This window comes from Pan paniscus, chromosome 14 (assembly GCF_029289425.2).
Source record: "Pan paniscus chromosome 14, NHGRI_mPanPan1-v2.0_pri, whole genome shotgun sequence".
Classification (NCBI taxonomy): domain Eukaryota; kingdom Metazoa; phylum Chordata; class Mammalia; order Primates; family Hominidae; genus Pan; species Pan paniscus.
In genome coordinates, this window is record NC_073263.2 from 39,762,296 (window position 1) to 39,785,677 (window position 23,382).

The 23,382-nt window shown below is 42.8% G+C and overlaps 1 long non-coding RNA gene across 1 annotated transcript in view; it reads right to left on the reverse strand.

Annotated features, from left to right (window-relative positions):
* The window catches only part of LOC117975578 (uncharacterized), a 154,125-nt gene that overhangs the window by 15,133 nt on the left and 115,610 nt on the right, over positions 1-23,382 (reverse strand). The window lies entirely within an intron of this gene.

Here is a 23,382-nt window from a genome sequence, read left to right on the forward strand (position 1 = left end):
ACACGGGACACAGCTTTAGAACGTTTTCATTGCCACAGAAAGTTCCATTAGACGGGGCTGCATACGCATTCGAATATATAACTCCAGGCTAGGTGACATTTCGGATCTCTCAGCCCTGATACCCTAGATTCTTTATGGGGCATCACAGCCACTGCACAAGTGTCCCTTTAAAAAATCTTTCCTTCTCCATCTGTTGCCATAGTTGGAGATGATGTCTAAGGGCACAAAGAGGACTTGTGGCTTCCACTGTGAGCAAGGAAAGACAGGCATGTTGACTTGTCTTTGAGGCCAGTTTGATGGGGACAGCTGGAAGCAGCAGAGGTTTGGGATTCCACAGGCAGGAGTCCTCAGCTCCTCCTCTCCCCACAGCCTCAATCAGCTCAGCTAAGAGTGGCAGTTCCCATTCTCCTCTTAAGGAAAAGGGTAATTTAGACAGATACACAAATAGTAGCCATTCCAGAGGTGTTCCCCTGCAGAAGAATTAAGCAAATCTAAAAGCTATTAGCTAGAGACACAACATAATTGAATACGCAATGGAGAGTTTGCCCCCAGCACAGAGACTGGCCTCAGAGACACTCAGTAAGGAGAGCTGTAGGTGTGAGCAGCACTTCAGCTGTACTAATGTATAATTACAAATGAGCCGGATTCCTCCATCTTTTTCATTACAGCCAGCCCCTCCGGGAGCACTCTCAGGCAACACTTAGTTAGCAGTTAATAAGCCACTGCATGTGCCAGGCAGCAGCCAAATTGCATTTTCCCCAACACTTTCATTCACACTGGCCTTCCCCCATTGGATCAGCAAACATGAGATTATCCTGCTCCCTTTTACATGGACTCTAGAATTTGAATTCAGGAAGTAGCATACCCACTGTCTTGGAGATAGGGGTTTGGCGATTTGACACTCTTTAAGACCCTACCCAAGGAAGGTGGAACAGCAGTGCCTCTCAAACTAGCCCACAGCTTATGAAAAAATACTGACACCCGACATCAACCCAGCCCAATAAGGTCAGAATCCCAGGAGTGGGGCCCAGGAATTTAAATGTTTTTAAAATATCTTGGAGAATTCTGAAATATACCAGGATTGAGAACCGCTGGCTTTTGTTATCTGGGGGCCACTTGACCACGCCATCCCAATCCCACTGTTAGACATGCAGAGAGATCAGGATTCTTCCTCGCCTTGGCCTCTTCTTTATCAGATGGATGATCACACCCCTGACGGGCCATGCAGTAGTCAAGGACAGCCAATTTATGTGGAGAGATTAAGCATCGAAGACTCCAGGAACCAAGAGCCCAAAACCTGCTCTGCCTCTAGCCCAAGATCCAAGAGAAGTTCTACCCCGATCTTTCCTGGTTCTCTGGATCCTGAGCATGGGAGGGAGAGTGGGAGACTTCTCTGTAGGAATTGGATGGTGCCCTGAGTAGATGGGTCAGGAAGAAACAAGAGAGAGGTAATGAGAGACATCCAAGAAGTTTTAGGAGGGGAAAATAAAATAATTAGCCATGCAGCTGCTAAGCCATGAAGCGGAGAGTGAAGGAGAAAGGAACAGCAGTGAGCAAAGTGAGACATGAGCAGGCACAAGTGTGGCAGCCAGGAATGGCGACAGCTGCCCATTTTTGTGTGTGTGGCACCCAGATTAAGCACGTGTCCTCACATGTCCAGTGTGAGGCCTGACAAGCACAGATGTCAGATGAAAATATGAGCACCCGGGCTTGCCTTAACACTAGTAGGGCAGGCCTCTACAAGAAACCCCCATCAATTTCTAGACTGTTTTGCCAAACCCAGTAAATCAGTCTGGGTCCCACTGCCTGGCGTCATCCCTGCATATCTAAAAAAGCAGTGAAATATGGGACATCTAGAATTACGAGCTCTTTCACACATGGGCTGGCTCGGTGGCCTCGGCTGTACAGCTGTCCTCTCCTGACCCGGGCTTAATCTCTCCCTAATGAATTTTCTTTCTTGATATTCAAGCAGATGGCTCCACAGGAGAGTGAATGCATTCCCAAATCTTACAGCATGACTCTGTACACATGGGAAAATGTAGGTTGTGTTTTGGTTTTTGCTTTTTTCCTTAAGAGGTGCAATGAACACAATAATGTCTTTGAGGCTTTCAATGCCTAACCAAAACCAGCCAGGCTTTCCCTGGGATCTGGCTCTCATGGTGTTCTTAGTGGCACTGGCAATATACTGACTGTTCCACCAATCCTGAGACATTTGAGAGCTTCACCTAAAGAGTGGACTGTGCGGGTCCTTCCTCCTGATCCCAGGGGCTTCTGCATGAAACTTTATGCCTCTCACAGGTCCTCAGATAGAAGCAGGGAGCCTGGGACCTGCTTCTTGACATTTTAACTTTGTTGCCCTGGGAGAGGAAGGGAATCAAATACCCCATCTAATCTGTATAGTTACCACATGAGGTTAACCTACTCAGGGATTTTTTTTTTTTTTTTTTTGAGACAGAGTCTCCCTCTGTCACCCAGGCTGGAGTGCGGTGGCTCACTGCAAGCTCCACCTCCCGGGTTCACGCCATTCTCCTGCCTCAGCCTCCCAAGTAGCTGGGACTACAGGAACCCACCACCACACCCGGCTAATTTTTTTGTATTTTTAGTAGAGATGGAGTTTCACCATGTTAGCCAGGATAGTCTGGATCTCCTGACCTTGTGATCCGCCCACCTCAACCTCCCAGAGTGCTGGGATTACAGGCGTGAGCCACCGCGCCCGGCCTCAGGGATGCTTTTTAAAGTCAAGTCTCTGGGCAGAAGGAAAAAGGCTGGGTTCAATACAAAATGCTCTACCAATGCTGAAATGTCAGTAAAGCACTAGATGGGGGTGAGGCATATATAGGCCCATTCCCTAAAGACCAGGCTCACAGACTCAGAAAAGATGGGAAGAAACCTCAGAGATGATCCGTTCACATGGTTCTCAAGCCTGGCTGCATATGAGAACCACCAGGAGAGTTTCCTAAGCAAGTTAATCCAACTCCCATTCGAGAGGTAGAACTGCAGGCATGGGATCCTGGCATAATCATTTTCTTAGTTCCCCAGATTATGCAGTTCTGGCCCTTAGGGGCTCTCAAGTGTGGCAGAAATGAGACTGAAACCCTAGCTCCCTCCTCCAGGGTGACCCAAACTTGACTACGCCCATGAATCACCAGAGGCGATTCTGTAAACATGCGGATTAAAAATCAGAAGGTCTGGGGTGGGCCTGAGATTCTGCATTTCTAAATGACTTCCAGGTGAAGCGGATGTTGCTGCCGGCCCTCAGACCACACTTCCAGGTATCAAGTCCTGGCATCTAGTCCTATAAATAGATGAGTCACATGCCTATTGGCCTTCAGTCTTTCTAACATCAAGACTAGAGAGCCAATGTGGCAGAGAGGTTAGATGGGGAGGAGCCATGTTTTTCACCCTGATTTTGGAACTTAATTGCTGTGCAATCTTGAGCAAGTCACTTAACCTCTCTGATCTTTAATTTCCTCAGATGTTAAAATAGAGAGAAAACTAATACATACACAAAGTTGTAAGGCTGATCAGATGAGATGTGAAGTTGTTCTATAAACTGTAAAATACTACAAAGTTTAAGAGTTTATTATAAAATTGGCCTTTGAAAGATACCATTTTAGCCTTTAAAATGTTGGTCATTTATATGTGCACACTTTTTATAGTCCTGTATTTCTCCTAGTGGTAGCACATGTATGTGGACACACATGCAATAGATGAGTTTTATCTCCTAAAAGGTTTAAACTCTGGTGTGTGTGTGTGTGTGTGTGTGTGTGTGTGTGTGTGTGTGTGTTCTTATACGATTGCCTGGAGTGTAAGGACTTGCAAGGAAATTCTCTTTGACCAGGAGGATTCAAGAATGCAGAGCAAATGTCCAGGAGTCGCAGCCAAATTGGTAGCTTTTCTTGCTCCCTTCCACTGCATTAGCACGCCCCTAGCCAAAACAAGATGGCACCATGCCCCGGCCAACTTGATCTCAATGTTCTCCACGGCTGTGTGTCCCCACTGGGGTGAGTATTGGAGCAATGTCTCATGTCTAGTCTAGCCAGGAAGATTGTCACTTTGGACCCTAACGCTTTCTGAGGTTTGAGCCTCCAATTCACTCATGTCTGGCCAGCACGAGTCATGCCATCCATGTATCTTCACTCCTAAAAGAAATGACACCCTTGGCAAATTCTTGAACTACGTTTTGGAAGCCACTGCTGAGGTTGCGCAAACACATTTGGCACAGGCTTCAGGGACCAAGCAGTTCTCTGGGTTGAATCGCAGAAACAAAATGTACTTGTCCTACTTCCGAGATGGTGTCTGAGGACTTGGCTCCCTCGGCCGAGGAACTGCCTCCTCGCTGATGTCATCCTGCCACGGAAAGGCAAACATCTCTGGGTTCAGCAGTTCAGAACCAGAAGTGAGAAAAGTTGGGGATCCAAAGGGCATCCACCCAGGCTTAACTCCGTCGGGACAACCTAGAGAGACATGCACTCAATTCTTAACAACTAAATCATCTTAAAATAAAATGTATTGAAGCAGTTTGTGAGGAGGAATCATGCTGCTGAAACGCCCTCAGGCAAGGATTACTGGTCGTGATGCTACCTCCATCCAGTGGGGTTTTGTGGGGCTCCAGGTGCTGCCACATGCACCCCATAGGAGCACAAGTTCCCAGAGGCCCAGGAGAATATTCAACACCCAACCCTAAGGAAGAAATAATTTCCATGTAGCACTCGTGCCTCACATTCATGTCACTGCGTAATATCTCAGACATCCAGTGACTGCACTTTCCTGGCCAAATTGAGGCGGGTGCTTCTGGAGTCTGGTACATTTCTCAACTCCAGGTTATTTCTCAGCACACAAAGTACCAGGGCTGCTTCAGTCTCCTCAGAGAAGCCATTCTCGAGATGGAGTTTCTTTTTTATTTTATTTTACTTTAAGTTCTGTGATACATGTGCCGAACGTGCAGGTTTGTTATATAGGTATACGTGTGCCATGGTGGTTTGCTGCACCTATCAACCCGAGACGGAGCTTCTTTTACCCAGAAAAAAAAAAAATGAATCTTCTTTCCCATATTCATATTTTTCAAATGTAAAATCTGAAATTTTTCTTACCAGATCAGAACTCCCTAATGCCCAATGCTGCAGACCACAGAGCCACTCAGCTTTGTGACCAGAATAAAAGCCTTCATGAAATCATGAAATTTGTTCTGGTGGTCACAAGAGTCAGACATGCACATCATGCAGAGATTTGTATGATGAAGTCTTAGGAAGACAGTGGAAGGTATGGACCTTCCTTAAAGAGTGATCAATCTTCTGGGGCCTCATCCTTGGCTGTCCACTGGAATCCCTTGGAAACTATTTCAGAGCTCGAATGCCTCGGCCATTCACCAAACTACGCGAATGGAATTTCTGAAGAGGAAGCATCAGTATTTGTGAAATTCCCCTCCATTGATTCTAATGGATATCAGGGATTGAGAAAGCACTCTCTCATCCAATTCTCTGTTTTCCTAGATGAGAAAATTTTGTCCCAAAGAATTCAAGTACTTTACTTAAGGTCACACTGATCACTAGGGGCAGAGCTAGGACTGGAGCCTAGATATCCCAATTTCTGGGCCAAGTTTTTTCACTCCAGGTAAGCAGAACAGTAATTTTGTAGATGTGCAGCCAGGGAAACCATTTCACAAATGGTTGAGGTGAGGCTGCTGGAACCAGACTTCCAGGGCTTGCTTGTTGAAAGAATTACTTGATGGATTGATCAGAATTCTAGTTCTGCCACCCTATTGTGGGGACGCGGCAAACCACTGAACCTTGCAAAACTTCATGTTCTTATTAATAAAATGGGGGTGGGTGGTGTTTAGGATGGGGAGGGGTAATAATAATACCTTCCTCCTCGTATTGTGAGCTTTTAATGAAATAATATCCATAAAATGCTTAGAAGAGTGCTAGGCACATAACAAATGCTCAATAATGTGGCCTCTCATTAATATTAGTATACAGATGCACTGGTACTAGTTCTAAGGGTTTATGGCATTAATGTCTGAAGCCAGCAGCACGTCATGTGTTGGAGAGAGGAATGGGGATTGGCCTTGTAGGACACTCAGCAGTACATAGGCATGGACTAAGACTCCACAGTCCACGAAAACTTGGCCTTTCTTGACTTCCAAGATGATTTACTGTTCAAATTCCAATCACATTGCTTGGAACGAGGGTCTCCATCCTCCTTCCACTTGGGGCTGTCTAAATACATGCAGTCTCTGTAGTCTAACAGAGAGGAGTTGAAGATGGAAACTTGACCCTTCATCCCTCCAGACAAAACTGAATAGATGAGGGGTGTTTCCCAACCCAGGTACCCAAGTCAGATCCCAAGCTGTAACACAAGAAAAAATAACTGGGCCTAGAAAATTCCTTCCCCAAACCTCCTCCTGATTTCAGTATTTATATGATTTACCCCATCATTTATTGCTCAACTTGATTTAAAACATCTTTTTAAATGATTCTCTTCTGTTCTTCAATCTCTACCTCCACTACAAAAGAAAAGTCTCTCTTTACTCACACTCCCGACCCGGTTTAAGCCCTCCTTAACTTATGCCTGAATTATCCTCCTGAACCCTTTGCTACTGGAAGTGTGGCCTACAGACCAGCAGCTTTGGCATCACCTGGAAACTTGCTACAAATGCAGGATCTTGAATCTCACCCTAGATCTACAGAATCAGAATCGGCATTTTAACAAGATCCTCAGATGATTCATGTGCCAGTTCAAGGTGAGAACCACTGGGCAGATTCATGTTCTCCTTCCTGGGTTATGCCTCTTCTCTTTGTGCTGTGTGGTGTTACCTGATTCACTCCCCGAGGTGCTGCTTCATGCCACTCCCAAACTCATAATCTTCAACTTTCAGTATTTCAAGTCAGGCAATGCTAATACTTCATATGCATGTAGACAGGACTTTCAGATCATAACGCATTCTCATTTAGCATTTTATCTAAGGTCGCATCTAATCAGCAATTTTATGGTAATACCCCAAATATCCCAAATCCAACTATGTTGAATTAGGGTTCCCCAGAGGAATCGAACCAACAGGAAACAGATGGACAGACAGACACACACACACACACACACACACACTCACATATACATATATACATATATATGTGTATATATATGTATGTGTGTATGTTTATATTTACATATATATAGAGAGAGAGAAGAAGAAGAGACAGAGAGAGAGAGATTTATTGTAGGAATTGGCCCACATGATTATGGTGGCCATGAAGTTTCACCATCTGCCATTTGCAAGCTGGAGAACCAGGAAAGCTAGTGGTGTAATTCAATCTAAATCCAAAGGCCTGAGGACCAGGAAAGACAATGGTGTAGGTCCCAGTCCAACTCTAAAGGGATGGGGTGGGTGCAGTGTCTCAGGGCAGGCAGGAGAAGATGGATGGCCCAGATCAGATGAGGAGAAAATTCACCCTTCGTTCACTCTTCCTTCTTTTTGTTCCATTCATGTCCTTGGCAGATTGGATGAGGCCCACCCACTCTGGGGAGTGCAATCTTCTTTACTTCTTTACTTTACCAATTCAAATGCTAACCTCTTCCAGAAACACCCTCACAGACACACCCAATAATGTTGTACCAGCTATCTGGGATCCCTTAGCCCAGTAAAGTTGCACGTACAATTCACCATCACACCATGTATTTCAGTCTCCCAACAACCACTCTTTTTAAGCCACCACCACTCCTTGCCTAAATTATTACAAGTCTCCTGGCTATCTCCTCCTTCCATTCTCATCCCATTATAATACTCTTCTCACAGAATAAATTGGATTGTGCCTTTCCCCTGCTTTAAACCAGCCAGTGTCTCTCATTGGTCTTAGAATGGGAAAAAAAGCTCCTTTCCCAAGACCTCATGGTCTTAAGACATCCATTCTGACCATCTGAAGAAGCTCATCTCCTCCATTCTCTTCCCCCTGCCCTCCCTCCACACTGGCCTTCCTGCTGATCCTAAAACATGGGCTTGGGCTTGCTGTTACCACTGCCTGGAGCTCCAGTGCCCCAGATCATCACATTTCTGACTTGTTTTCATCAGTCATCTACTCCTCCATGAAGCCTTCCTTGACTGTTGCAGCTAAAGCACCAAAAATCTAGGTCTTCTACCCGTATCTCATTACTCTTTATCCAGTTGTCAGTTCTCCCCACTTTGCAGCAATTATTACTATCTGAAATTATCTTATTATTTCTTTTGGGCTGGTCTGTGCATGTTTCATCTGGTTCTCTGCACCAACATGCCAACTCTTTGAGAACATAAACTTGTATGCCTGATTCCCTCGATATCCCTACACTAAATACGTGTTTCTGGCAAGCATTAATGACCAAACATTATTTCCTCTATTTTGATCCTCATCATAATCCTGTAACCACCAGTTCAGACATTACCCTACCATTCTACTGGGCAGCCTCCAAGTATTTAACAATTTGCCCAAGTCAGTTCACAAGTCATAACATCAGAATCCAACTCAGACCTCCTCATTCCATGCTTTCTAATTTCCTCAACATAGCACACTCCTTTTCATATCACCTGTTAAGCCCAATACTTTAAGGCCATTCATAATTTCTACCTAATTTATTCTTTCTAATTTAAAAAAACTATTTCCCAATATATTCTCCTACATTGCAGCTAAGCTACGTACTCACTTTTCCCTGGACATGCCCCCATGCTCCTCTGATTCCCTTCTTTTGCTCATGCTGTGCTTGTTGCCTGGAATGTTGCTCTTTTTCCTCCTCTCCCAGCCCATCTATGTATGCTGAAATCCTACCTCTTTTTAAAGTTCCATAGAACATATTACCCTCTTCATGCAGAATATATAATTCAATGCGCTGTTTATCCCTCTTGAATTCTTATAGCTCTCTACACACCCTACATCCCAAAAGCTTTGTTTTAACTTTCCTTGTTATACATCATTGTTATCTGCTTGGTCTTATAGCTCTACAATACATTTGCCATTCTCCTCTGCCCTCTCCAGAGCACATGCTCCCCGCAGGGTTCCATGTCTATCCAAATTCCCTGTTAACATCCTTTGTACAATGCCATACACTGTATGTTTGCTGAATTCACTTGATCTACATGACTGCACCTACAGAGCTTTTTATCTCAGAAATATTATGGAAGAGGCCTATAACATCCAATGTGTGTGATGCAAATGTGGTCTTACAGATCTATGAAAGAATTGGGAAGACGTAAGGAGAGAAAAGCAAACAGAACTATCATGTGTTCCTATAAATGACTCTGAGAAGCTTCTTTTCAGGTTTCAGAAGAGGAACAAAGAACATAGATACTCATCTATTATTCCTCTCTCTGAGAAGATAAAAAATCAGATGAAAGAGAGAGATAAAGAACAACTGACCTTACATTAGCCCCATTGATTGCTGACAAATAGATTACAAAGCATGGGAATTTATTCAACTCTATGTATGCCTGAGGCTTGACTGAATAGCCACCCAAAGGTATGATGTTGGTGGCTGCCAAGCCCTGGTCACAAGAGTCAGGGCAAGTCAGAAACCATGGCAGTGGCCAAAAAGAATCCTGTATAGTGTCATGGTGTCAGTGCATTTCTGGGCTGGAGACTGGTTGGGGCCTCAAATTGTTTCTACAGTTTCTTAGAAAGTCAATGGCCTACCTTGGTCAAAAACTTCATCCTCTTTCATTCCACCCATTCCCACCCCCCTTTTTTTTTTTTAGGGTCTTACCAGGTTCTCAAGACCAATAGTCAGAGATAGGTTTACTATGAAGCTAATGAAGATTAAGATTTGGAACCCCTCAGGTGCATAAGCCCTGTAGTACAGAGAATAACTAACACTTTTAAAGAATTCTAAATGAGGAGGGAAAGACAGTTTAGAAGAGGGAAGTATTCCTAAGAAAGCATTTCTGGCAAAATGGCCAAAAAGAGCTTGAAAAGAAGAGATATGAACTTCTGAGCTTCCAGTAATTTTTTACAATATCTTTACTCATTCCAAATAAATATTTTTATTCATATCTAATTTGTAATTTTGTATTATTTTTCTTAAAGATGATCCCTCCCACAAAGTATGTAGGCTTCAGGCTCCACAAAACCTGAAACTGCCCCTAAAATAGTGTTAACACGAAAAAAGAATGAATGACTTCACTCATTTGACAACATCTGCCAAATACCAACTCATGCTCACAGAGCACAGTGAATGTTGTTGAAGAGAAGAATGCCCAGCACTGGGGCCACACAGGCGAGCAAGGTAGATGTGGTCCTTGTGTTTGAGAACTGGTAGGACTGTCAGGACATCAGTGAGCTCACGGTAGATTCACATTCCCTATAATTCACGTTCACTATAATGAGGTAAATTCCTCAGTTCAGCTCTTACAGCTTAGGAAAGAGCCAGTTGACCATCCATCCAATCTGTTTTGATCCTGTGACTCACAGAAGACGTGGACATGGATCTCCACAGTGATCCTTGACCAAGCCAAAAATCATAGTTGACTGCCCTCCCCAAACCCCAAACCCAAAACAGTATTTGTGCTCACTCAACTCACCAGTCTACAAAAAAATGGGACAGACTGGATCAGGTTCATAAGACATGGGGGTCATCCAAGCCACTGGCCACCTTGGGAGGACCACCCATCAGTCAAGCTGGAAGAAGTGCCAGTTATTACCTGCAGCAGAGCTCATCCACCCATTTAAACAATAAATAAATAAAGCATCTATTCCTGGGCTTCACTACAAAACTCAAAGGTTTTGTAGAGTTAGGGTTTAACAGGTTGGGGGAGGATAAAAATGAAATTGTTTCAAAATCACAAAAATAGCAAGGCCAGCAAGGTACATTGAGTTCTTTAGTACTACTAAAACCGGGGAGGGGGGTCGCGGCTGCTAACTTAAATAGCAAGGCCAAGATCAGCATATTGATTCATTAAATCATTCAGCAAATATTTATTGAGTGCCTAGCATGTGTTAGAGCATACATCTATGAAAAAAACAGGATCGCTGTCCTCTTGATGCTGACACTCTAGCAGAAGGAGATAGACAACCAGTGACAGCTGAGAGATCAGGGAGATGGCATGTGCAGGATACAGAAGATCTGGAGTGTTGGGGCAAAGAGAGGTATGTGTTTCCTGAGAATAGGCATTTCTTTGGCTTTGCCCTGATATGCATCAGAAGGGCTGCAGCAAGGGCAGGGACTGGTGTTTTCAAACAGAAGCAGGTAACCCCACAACAAGAAAGGGTCGCTCAAACACAACACACATTGACACGATCACTCAGCAGGAGGTACACAATAAACAAGTATTTTTGAAATGTAATTTTTCCAGCCAGAGAAAAGATTTCATTGATCATCATTTAAAATAGATTTTCATTTCACATCATCTAACTAACTTAAAAGGCAACGACCATAAATTCCATTTAATAGGTGGTTCCACTGGGGAGGACTGGTGGGGCAATTGTCAATTAGGTATTGCATAAAAGGATGCAAATATCTCATAAAAGTGATGGAAGATTATATTATTGCATTAACCATGTCGTTCTTGCCATGCTGTTACACACCATAGAACAATAACTAACACATTTACAAGGTGAAAATCATTCCGAATGTGCTTTTAAACTGTGTGCAAATGCAAACTGTCTTGAATCAGTTCTTAGCACCTTTGTCAGCCACTTTCTAATCCTCTATTTGCAGGGGAAAATAATTAATGGGTGAAGTATCTGATAGCATAGGTTATGGGCTCCAGCAAGACATTTTCCAATATGTGTTGTTTTACAGCTGTGCCTTTGAAAGCTAGGTTGTCAAATCTATAAAAATATAAAAGTGATTTATCCCAACCATAAAAACTTCTAATGATGCCATGCTTCAGCCTCCAATTTTTTCCCAGCTTCTAAGGTAAAGAATTTCAACATGCCAACAGAATAATTTCGCAGGAGGGCAGGCTAGTATAATATGAAGTAGATGTGGAAGAGTAGAAAACAGAGAGAGCCTAGGCTTGTTTACACGGAGGGGGTCAGTCTCAAAAAGAAGAAAACAGGATGGGACGTACCCAATAATTCACTCGAAACAGTAAACAGCCAAGAAGTCAGAAGCAATACTGATGACATCAGATTTTAATGTTCATTTATGAGTTATGAATAAGGGAATTGGTTAATACAACTTAGCTTGTGCCCCCCTCCCCCACTCGGAAAAAAAAAAAAAACCTTGGTTGTCTGGAGCTCCTAGTTGAGATGCAGTTGCAGAAGGTATGCTCAAACTCAAGTCAAAAGAAATAGCTTTGTTAGGAGGGGAAGCAGAGTCACATTACATATCAAGAAGAAATATAACTCTATGGATATTCTCAAACTTCAGGGAGAGGCATTCAGGAAAGTATGTTAAAGAAAAGATAGTATAGGGATCTAGCAGTGACAAAAATCACTGTTTTTCTGGATGGAGATAGTAAACAAATAGGCAAAACACAGTAGTATAACAGATAAGTGCTATGGAGAAAAATAAAACAGGGAATGGGAAAAGGGAGTACTACTAAAATGGGGGGGGGTTGCTAACTTAAATTGGGTTGCTGGTGGAACCTCACCGAGAAGGCAGCATTTGAGCAGAGACCAGAATAAGTGATCCATGCCAATATCAGAGGAAAGAGCCAAAAATCATAGTTGACTGCCAACCCCAAACCCAAAACAGTATTTGTGCTCACTCACCTCACCAGTCTACAAAAAAATGGGACAGACTGGATCAGGTTCATAAGACTTGGGGGCCATCCAAGCCACTGGCCACCTTGGGAGGACCACCCATCAATATGATGTTGGTGGCTGCCAAGCCCCGATCACAGGAGTCAGGGCAAGTCAGAAACCATAGCAGTGGCCAAAAAGAATCCTATGTAGCATCATGGTGTCAGTGCATTTCTGGGCTGGAGCCTAGTTTTGTCTTGTCAGGTTCTCAAGACCAATAGTCAGAGGTAGGTTTACTGTAAAGCTAATGAAAATTAAGATTTGGAATCTCTCAGGTGCATAAGCCCTGTAAGCAACAACAGCAGGTGCAAAAGCATGAGGTGAGAAAATGCCTGGCACTTTGGGCATCCAGCAAAGAAGCTGGTATGGCTGGAACAGGATGGGAGTAGGTGAGATGGCAGGAGGTGCACCTAGAGAGGTAATGGGGACAGTCAGGAAGGGGCTTGTAGGCTATGGTAAGGACTCTGGCCATTGGCAGATTCTGAGCAGCCAGCAGAATTATGGCTGTGTTGAGAACAGGCTGAAGAGGGCAAGAGTGGATGTAGGGCCGCTGATGTAACAATTCCAGGTGTGGCATGGCAATGGCAATGTCCAGGGGGTAACAGTGGAGATGATGAGAAGTGGCTGGATTCTGAATATGTTTATGAGGTAGAGCCAACAGGATTTGCTGATGAATTGGCAATGGGAGTTGAAAGAGAAATAAAGAGTAACTCTGAAATTTTTGACTTGAGCACTGAAAAGAATTGAATTGCTATAAATGGGGTGGGGAAGATCTCAGGTATAGCAGGTTTGGAGACAAAAGTAGCAAGAGTTTGGTTTTGACTAAAACGTTTTGCATGTTTACTATACAGAGAAGTGAAGATTTTATTTAGGTAGTTAGATACACAAATCTTGAACTGAGAGAAGAGGTCAGGCTGGAGATACAAATTGAGAAGTTGTGAGCACATACATGGTTGTTAAAGCTATCAGACTGGATGAGATAATACAGACAATGGTATGGAGAGAGAAGAGAAGAGGTCCAAGGTTTCAGCCTTACGTGCTTCAACATTTAGCAGTCAGGGCTGAGGGTGAAGAAGCAGTGGAAGCCCAGAAGGAGTGAACAATGAGGCAGAAGGAAAACTAGATGAATATGGTGTCCTAGAAGGCTCATAAAGAAAGTGCATCAAGGAGAAGAACAGGAGTCCAAAGCATTGTTGAAGTCATGGAAATAGAGGAAATGAGTTGCAAATAGGTGGTAATTTAAGAATGGGATTCCTGAAGTTGGGAAGATGGAGGGAGTGGCAGGCAGAATTCTAAGGAAGGAATACACATGGAAATGGATTGCTTAAAACTCTTCATGGTCTTGTACCCCATTAAAAAAAAAAGGTCTTCATGGTCTTGTACTCCATTAAAAAAAATGGTCAAGGGGGGTTCTCCACCCCAGACACAAGTTCAGTGGTCAATATGACTCATACTTTCTTATCTCTTTATAAACATCCAACAACTCCTCCTCCTTCCTCTTGATTCCTCTTTCACAGACACAAAAAAATAGAAGCTTCCATATGTCCCCCACCACATTTTGCCCACCATCTGTATCATGTCCATGCACTCTGCCTTCCCTTGTATTATTATGGACGCATGTCCTTACTGCCATTTGAACAGTCTCAAAAGGTTCCATGGAAACAGAAAACTAGAGAGAGAGAGAGAGGATGCAAATACAAGAAAATGTTAACAATTGTTGAATTTACATGAAGAATATATGGGTGTTCATTGTGCCATCCTTGCAACTTTGTGAATTTAAAATTTTCCAAAATAAAATGTTGGGAAATACACATCAGCTCTATGTTTACTGTAAGATGTAGCTTTCAAATTTTATTATTTTATATTTAGTGATTATTTACTAAAATAGATATTTGCATAATTTTGATTAATTACATAATGATCATGATTGTAATGATACCTTAAGTCAGAAAAAAAATCAAACATTTAGAGCCTTCCACTCAGGACATATATATCACATATGTGATTGACTGCAGTAATGTATGATAAGATGAACAACAAAACATCTTAAATTTTAAAATATATAATTCTATGTTATATGTGGAGTGGAAATATAAATTCAATGAGGAAAAAAGAATGATATAAAATTTCTAATTTTTTTTTTTTTTTTTTTTTGAGACGGAGTCTCCCTCTGTCGCCCAGGTTGGAGTGCAGTGGCGTGATCTCGGTTCACTGCAAGCTCCACCTCCCAGGTTCACGCCATTCTCCTGCCTCAGCCTCAGGCGTCCCCCACCATGCCCGGCTAATTTTTTGTATTTTTAGTAGCGGCGGGGTTTCACCGTGTTAGCCAGGATGGTCTCGATCCCCTGACCTCGTGATCCACCCGTCTTGGCCTCCCAAAGTGCTGGGATTACAGGCGTGAGCCACCGTGCCCAGCCCAACTTATTTATACATTTCTAATGGTAATGGTGGATATCAAATTGCTATGATATTTCTTTAGAGTAAAAGAGTTTTGCAACTTTTTAAAAATATAATACATTGTAATAAGATTTTCAACTATTTGAATTTCTGATGAAAATTTAAATATCAATGTAAAATATGCAAGTGCGTACAGAGTTTTTAAAAATTATTTTAGGAAATCTGTAAGTAAAAAATGGTTGAATACCTTTGTTCTATGTCTAAAAGTTTGGGTATCTAATTGTAGGGAAATGTCTTATGAGTGCTAGGCAGCTTTAAGAATCTGTTTGAATTAGTACTCACAGGTTTAAAGGATGATCAGTCAGTGTAGGAGTATGCTTTTCTCTAGCCACTTTTATCTACATGGATACAGGGATGAGAAAAAAGTACAGTCAGATTTAACCATTTTGGGGTTTTGTCAGGCAAATTAAACAAACGGAGAGAAGAAAAGAGAGCTAATGGTATATTTCAATGAGTGATTATGGTGATTGATCATATGCTGAAAAAGGAGGGCAGTAGAGAGAGGATGGGGATGAGGGACAAAAATGTGGGAGATTGTGAGTTCAAAGTATCATTGAAGTCATGGAGACAGAGGAAGTGAGCTAGAGATAGTAGGTGGTAGTTTAAGAATAGAACTCTTCAAGTTAAGAACATTGAGGGTGTGGTAGGCAGAATTTTAAAATGACCCCCCTTCTCTCATGACTCAGCCCTTGGATAGTCTTCTCTGTTTGAGTGTGGGAGGAACCTATGAAGATATGAATATTGCATAGGTGATTGGGTGATGTTACTTAGCACAGCTGACTTTAAGTAAAGAAAGTTAGCCTCAGATAGTCTGACCTAATCAGACATGTAGAACTGACCAATAAGAACTGACCTAACCAGGTGAGTCCTTACAAGGGACAGAGCTCTCCCTGATAAAAGACATTCAAAACATGAGAAGCACCCTATAGAAAAGAGAATCTCCATTGTTGCCTATGAAGATTTAGGGGGTCACGTGTCAAGGAATGTGGGTGGCATCTAGGAGCAGAGAATGGCCCAGACTGACAGCCAGCAAGGCAATGGGGACCTCAGTTCACAACGTCAAGTAACGGAAGTCTGCCACAACCATGTGAGGGCCATTTGAGAATGCAGACTGGTGAGACACTGAGCAGAGATTCCCAGCAGTGCGCCCAGATGTCTAACCTACACAACCTTGAGCTAATCAATGGGTCTTGTTTTAAGCCACTCACTTGTGCTTATTTCCTTTCCAATCCTTTGTGGTAATGTCAAGTTTTAAGATATATGAGCAAAGGATTGAGAGTATAAGGTTGGGTAAAAGACGATAAACTTGAGGAACTAAAATGCATTGGGATATCTACTTGAATTTACCTGTAATTATAAAAGGACTATGGTGAGGAGAGGGTCAGTGAACCAGGAGTTAAAATCTTCAGAAAATGAAAGAGAATGACCTAGGGGAAGGGGTCTATGGATGACAGAAACTAGAAGAGATGGGTGTGGAATATGCTGATGGTATAAATTACATAGCTGGGGTGAGGGAGCAGAGAAGACAGATAGGAATGGTTTAGAACACTAATGTGGAGCAAGAAGGACAGCACCCCACCTCTATGCCCAGTGGTAGGAGGGCTGTTAGAAAGAAAACAACACCCACTTGAAAAAACTGCTGGAAAAATATTGACTTCAGCAGAGAGTCAAATTTCAGGTAGAGGAAGAAGGTGGAGAGAATTAGAAGTGGTGGAAATATGGGAGGTCTTTCTAATAACTGACCCAGAACTCTGGAAATCACAGTAGAAAATGTAGAAGGTGTTGAGATATAGGATATGGGATTAGAGAAGGGAATGGGAGACCCTTAGGGGATGAGAATCAGGCAATGAGCACTGACTTAGGAAGTCTCCATATCTAGTGGTAACTGATAAGTAAGGATAATAAAAGGGACACATCATGATGATCTCAAGGAGATAATGGCAGACAAGCTTTGAGTATTGAAAAGAAGAACTGTTCTCTTACTAAAGAATGTGATACATGAGGGGTCTTTATTTCTGCTGATGAAGGTGCAAAAGCTTGGAGAGAGGCAGAGCACCCAGAGCACTGGGGAACCCTCTCCAATGGGATAGAGGTGGATATGAGGTTACCATACACTCTGCACACTCAGGAAACGTAGGTTGCAAATTTGGGTTGAGCTTTCTGCAGCCCAAGCAAAGAGGAAAATGTAACATTTAAATGAGTCAAAGAGTCCACAAGATAATAATAGAGAAAGCCAGCTATGGTACTATCTTAGTCTATTTTGTGTTGCTATAATAGAGTACCCAAGGCTGCATAATTTATAAAGAAAAGAGGTTTATTTGGCTCATAATTCTGGTGTCTGGGAAGTCCAAGAGCATGGTGCTGGCATCTGCTTAGCTTCCGGGAAGGACTATGTCCTGCATCACAACATGGCGAAGAAGCAGAAAGGTGTGCAGCATGTGCAAAGAAACCTAACACAAGAGGCAGCCTCACCTATAACAACCCACTCTTGCAGGAACTAACCTATTTCTGTGAGAGTGAGAACTCACTTACTCCCATGATATGGCATTAATCATTCATGAGGGTGGTGCTTTCATGATCCAACCACCACCTTTCATTAGGTCCCACCTCCCAACATTGCCACATTGGGAATCCAGTTTCAACATGAGATTCGATGTGGACAAACCATATTCAAACCATCAATCCACGGCAAATGCCTTATCCTAAGAACTAAGAGAAAGTTCTCCCTTGTCTTCTAAAGAGGACAAGTAGTGATGAAGTGAATACTGTTCTCAGCAATAGTATCTATAGTAAATACAGCAGTAAATTCTACATGTCTGCTTTTCTCAATGTCCTTCAACACAGAGTGATAGTGTAATGCTTCAGGAACTTTAAATCTTTAGCTTAAAGCAAGGAAAGATTTTAGTGTATCAAATACAATGGGTTGCACACCTTCTCAGCAATGCTTCATAAATATTGTCCCTCTCATTTATGTGTGTTCTAAATATTGAGCAGCAGTAAGTTTGAAGTTAAATTTAACAACAAATCTCTATAAAGGAGCTCTTCTCTGTTGCAGGTCAGAAGCACAACCACTGTCTGCAAAAGACAAGTATTTAATTTATAAATGGAGGTGGACCAAGGAGAATATTGATTCTCTTCAATGCAGATCCCACATTATATACAAATAAATGGATGATTAAAGTCATGCACTGTAGAATACGGACATAATAATTTTAACTTAAAAAATGTTTTAAGTACGTGTTACCAAATACTCACTTCAGCTAGAAAATAATAAGGGGCAGCAGCACCCATTTAACTTTGAGTTACATAACTTCCTGATAAAATTTCCATAAAAAATGGGTTGCAAAATGTTACATCAAAAGAGAGGAATGTTTCATTGGAAGAAGAAAAAGAGAGAGAGAGATGAACGTTGTTTCACTGTATCCAGTTGTTATTCGACAAAAGCTATTGAGAAATATCTATTAAAAAATTTTTTAAATAGTCAATATGAAAGGCTTTTTGGGGGGAAATAATTAGATGGCAGGGCCAGTTGCCATTAAGTCTACTCTAACTTATGAAATTAAAGATTATGGGCTTGTGTTATAAGGAACATGGCCATTCCTGATGGACATCACAAAATGGCCCCAAGGAAGCCTGTGGCAGTGGTTAGGGCATCTTCTAGAAAAGGTGTCCCAGAAACAGATCATCAGCCAAGTTTCCAGTCTTGCCCTGATGATAATTTCAACTGTGATCTAATAAAGGAAGCCAAAAAAGAGTGGATTCTCTGAACTTCATTGAGAAAAACTAAGAGGTTTTCATTGAAATTGCTGGACATCTTGAGGAGAAGCAAACCTGCCATCTTAGAATTTCTGATATGCAGGAAAGGAAGCCTGGTCATAGCAGGGCTTTCACCTGCAACATTTTGCTCACATGATTTTATGGCTCAAGACTCTATGAACTGTTGGGAGGGCAGGCAGCTGAATTAAGCATGTGGTAACACTTGCCATGTGCCTACTATGTTCATGTGCTTTATACACATGATTGTTTTTCATGTTCACAACACACCCATGAGAGGGCATCATCACCATCCCTATTGTCAGGAAGGGTGGAAGCCAAGTGACTGGGTAGAGGTCACAGAGACAACAAAGGACAGTGCCAGGACTGGGACCTTGGTCAGCTTGGCTCCACTGCTGACCCTGGTTCAACCACACTTTCTCAGAAAAGCCACGCTGTCTATACAAGGGAAAAGCACCCAATAACAAAGGTACAGTAGTGCTATCTTCATAAATGTGTGTATTTATGCAGGGAGCTGTCCAAAAAGCTGAAAATATTTAAAAGCTGCTCAAAGGAATGAGAAGAGCACATAACCAAGGCAAGGAGAACATATTCTGAAGGGTAGAGTGAGCTTTATAGTGGCTGAGGCTAGTTTAAAATGCACAGGAAAACTAGGGGGAAAGATTGTCTCATCTTCTTAGTCAGAACATGGCAACCAAGGAAATAGGCAGATTTCTCAAGGCCAGTGATGCAAGTGAAACAATGACAAAGAGAAAGCAAAACTCTTCCACTCAATGGTTGCATCCATTTTTCTGTCTCTAGAGAAATTCAGAGATTTTTTTTTCTGGCAAATGCTTCAGCACTATAAAAGTTCCTATTCTGCAAGGCAAGAGGCTCACTTGAGCCCAGGAGTTTCGAGACCAACCTGGGAAATCTAGCAAGACCCCATCTCCACAAAAAAAAAAAAAAAAAAAAAAAAATGTAATGTTAGCCAGGCATGGTGGCGCATAGCTGTATCCCAACTCAGGAGGCTGAGGTGGGAAGAACACTTAGGCCCAGAAGGTTGAGGCCGAAGTGAGCTATGATCACACCACTGCACTACAGCCTGGATGACAGAGCAAGACCCTGTTTCAAAAACAAAAACGAACAAACAAAAAAATCTTATTCTGGCTACAGGCCACTCTGGTGAAGTTTTCTTTCTCACAACACTAGCATTTCAACAGCTTCTGTAGAAGTTCTGTATTACCAGTTCTGTAGAAGTTCTGTATTACCAGTTCTCTAGCAGCTTCAATTACATGTACATGGAGTAAGTATTACGGGGCATGCCTGTGCATGTGTGCATGTGTGTGGGTGTGTGCACATGTGTGTATTTGCCATGGAAATGCCTGATTTTATAAATTACTACTAAGTTGAGAGGAATACAGATGACAATTATTTCAAGTCCCTTAGAAACAGAAGTCACTTTTTTTTCTGATATTTGAGAGAAATTGAGCATTTGGCTTTTATCTCCACCTGTTGTCTGCCTGCAAAGCTGGTGCTTGATATCGCTGCTCTAATTTTGTTTTGTTTTGATTCCTCTGAGAGATTCAAAGGCTCATAGAAATGTTCGTTGTAATTCAGCAATTAGTGTGTCTGCTGCTTTCCTTCTCTCCTGACCAAAAATGCAAGGTCACTCTGTCCTGTGAAAGTCATTTTCTGCCGACATCTTACACATTAATTTGCTGGCATTAAAATCCAGAGGCAAAGAAGAGCAAAATGTCAAAAGTTCCAGTAGATTTTGGGCACAGAACAGTAGGAAAAAGTGAGTGAAAAAAAGCCTTCCAGGCAACTGCTCTTCTTTGATCCAAAAAAAGTGTTCCTTCAGTTTTTATGTATGAAAACAACAAAAAAGAACAGTTGAAAGGCACAAGCTTCTAAAAGACATCTCACTGGAAATTACTTCTTCTAAAATACCGAGTTCACCTTGTCACTCCCCAGCTCTCCAGTCTTCTCTATAGATGATGTCTTCTCTATAGATGAATCCCCAGTCTGGTTTCTCTAAAGTTTGTGTTCAACCTGCCTCCTAAGCTCGTTTCTCATTCCCCTACAGAACCATTCTATCTACTCAAAGTGTTTTGTACAAAAAAAAAAAAAGGTTCTCATTTCCACTCTTTCAAACACTATTTTCTAGCCTCAAATCCAGGTCAGCTTTGTGGGTGTAAGACCAGGGCCCTCGCACAGGGTTCCACTTTCAGAAGGGAAAGTGGCTTAATGCTCCGTGCTCACCATCTTGAAGTTATTTGCAGTTTAATGCTCCATGGTCGCCATCTTGAAGTTATTTGCAGTTTAATGCTCCATGGTTGCCATCTTGAAGTTCTTAAGAATTGTGCCTGTGAACTTGCATTTTGTCAGTCCATGGGCCAATGGAGCCTCAGTTCCTGCACAGTCCCACCTCCCACCACCGCCCTGCCTCCCTGAGATGGGTTCCTGGTCCCACTCAACTCCACTTCCCTGTCCTTGCCCCACAGCCACCTTCACCCTCAGCAAGGGCCTTGGCATGGGCCAGGGAGAGCTGAGGTCAAGCATGTACCCTATAGAAACTTGGGCCATGGCAAGGTGGAAGCGTCCTACCCCGGGCTCACAGTGCCACAGCACAGTCAGCCTTTTAACTACTCAGGCATGAAAAATATCCTGGAACCAAGGCTGCAGTCTCTTGAGGATCGTCCCCAACCCCCAACCCCTGGTGTGGATTGGGGCAGTGAGCCTGTTTGACAGGGAGATAATTTCCCTGTCCTGGCTGGGGCCCTGCATTCTCATGTTGCACTGGGGCCTGCAAATTCTGTAGCCTGCTCTGCCTAGAATATTAGATTCCCCACCCTTCTGTTTCCTTTAGATTTCATCCTGACAATTTTAGCTCTTTATTCAAACTGTTAAGATTATTTGGAATTATAATCATGCCATCATGACTGCTACACACATGGCTTTTAAACAGTTCTCTAAACTACTGATACAAAGGGTAACAGAGCTAAAGATAGAGTTTTGTATGACCACTGGAGGCCACTTGTTGGCTTGTCTTAATTTATGAGCTCTTTTTTTGTTATCAACTCATTGATCTGACACCCTGCCTCTTATTGCCAGGCTGGCATCTATCCAGCTTGTCCTCAAGGTGGATCATTGCTAAATACTACCTCCTTCCTCCTCCTTCTGTCACCTTGGCCCACCTCAGCTGGATCCACTTTTACCTCCCATCCCATAAAGTTTGGTTCTACCCTAGTATCTCAGACCAGTAATCATTTGAATTCCTTGTCAAAGAGAGAATGTTCACCAGACAGTTGTTTAAAAAAAACAAGGCAGGTTTTATTCAGACCACTGCAACAAGGGAGAAAGACTCCAGCATAAACTGAGCTAACCCTCAGTGAAAGAAAAGGTGGAGTCTTTTTCAATGCTGGGGTGCACCAAGCGAAAAGTCCTGGGGGATGTTCCAGGGAGATTGGGCAGGGTAATTAGGCATCTCCCACAGAGACTAGGAGCAGCAGCCCTCTCCTTCCTGATAATTTCACTGCAAAGGTATGGCTCCCCGGTCCTTGAGAAAGGCATTCCTGGGTTGCAGAAGATACATCTTAAAGAGACAGAGGAAGAGTTTACAGTCATAAGTTTTCTAAGGTAAATGCTCTAAGAAAAGGGCAGTCAGGAGCCTGTAGTCAGATTTTGGCTGGAACAAGCAGCAAATGCTTTTGGCGTGGTGGAGCTTTCTCAGGCAGGCATTTAAGGAAGTTGGTGTCCTCATCTTAGGGATGTGGCGTTGAGCTGATAGAAGATGTTCTAGAGTTTGGTCAAGTCTCTTAGTGTGAGTGGTCAAACAGAGTCATTTGTGCCAAGATTTTACTGTTCTCATCTTAAGCCACTCTAGTCTCACATTCATGTGACTGAGGATGCAGTGTCCCACCAGTGACCACTGGTCTCCCTGAGTCTCAGCACCCCTGCCCCCCATCATGGGGCACCCTTTTGGTGTTCAAGAGCCAAGCCTGACTCCTTTCGACAAAACCCTCAGGAACTGGGACTTTATGTCAGTCTTTCTCAGGAACTGAAACCTTGTCCTTTACCTTTCCTGGAAGCAACAACAGGATGGGCAGAGACACTATTTGCCTAAAGAGCTGTTGCTCTTTAGGGAGAAAGGTTATACCCCTTACTCCCTGACAGAACCTGCTCTATCAGTGGTGTCCACGCCAGGGATTAACCTGCTAGGGGCAGTGGTTCTGGGGCAATGCCCAGCAATCACTACCATCTTGCCTTACACAAAGTACTTTGCCCATACCATCTCTTTTGATCCCTCACAAAAGGCCCACAAGGGGAAAATGATGCTCCAGGGATTCAGTCATGCAGGGAATTCAGGAAGTTAATAATTATATTTTCATTTTGTTTCTAACTTCTGCACCAAGGATAATGAGACTCAGATGGAGGAAACTAATGCCCCAAGTAGATGAGAATG